The sequence below is a fragment of the Ciona intestinalis genome, unplaced genomic scaffold (assembly GCF_000224145.3).
Source record: "Ciona intestinalis unplaced genomic scaffold, KH HT000134.2, whole genome shotgun sequence".
Lineage (NCBI taxonomy): Eukaryota > Metazoa > Chordata > Ascidiacea > Phlebobranchia > Cionidae > Ciona > Ciona intestinalis.
Window position 1 is genome coordinate 151,658 of NW_004190456.2, and position 668 is coordinate 152,325.

Sequence of the window (668 nt, forward strand, 5' to 3'; positions counted from 1 at the left end):
ATTTAAAAGTGAACGCAAAATATTTCCAAAATTATTTAACCGCATCCTTACCAACCAAAAAGAGCTTTGTTAATTGTGAAAAACGCAATAAGAAAATATTAGAATATGTGCTGACGATATCCCACATTACCCCACAGTACTTTACCACAGATATCATGTGCTAACGGTGTCCTATATTACCCCCACAGTACTACACATGCGCGTGGATGAATGCTAGCGATTCGTTAAGGTTGAATAGCATAACTAACTTCCCACCCGCAGTAAAAAGGATAATTTTCAACTACATTCGTACATAATACTTTAATATAAAAGGTCGATTGAATATTTAAGATTTGGAGTAATGCCTAAAAGCGTTCAAGGTTTGCAGATGGAACCGCAGCTTCGCAAAGGGAATTGCGCAATTTGCATTAACGCTCTGATGCGAACGTTTGAAGCGGGCACGAATGACGTTAAGTGATGACGCCACTTCGTCTGACCTTAACTTTGTAACCTTTGCTATGTAACATATGAACTAACTGTAATAGGTCGCACGGCTAAGGACCGCTAATACCCTTTTTGCATGGTCACTTTTATGCGTGTAAGTGCTCGCATATTTACTCACAAGAACAAAGTTAACACGCATAACGTCATAAGCGTGTCATCTGCTGTAATGGTTGGTTGTAAAGACA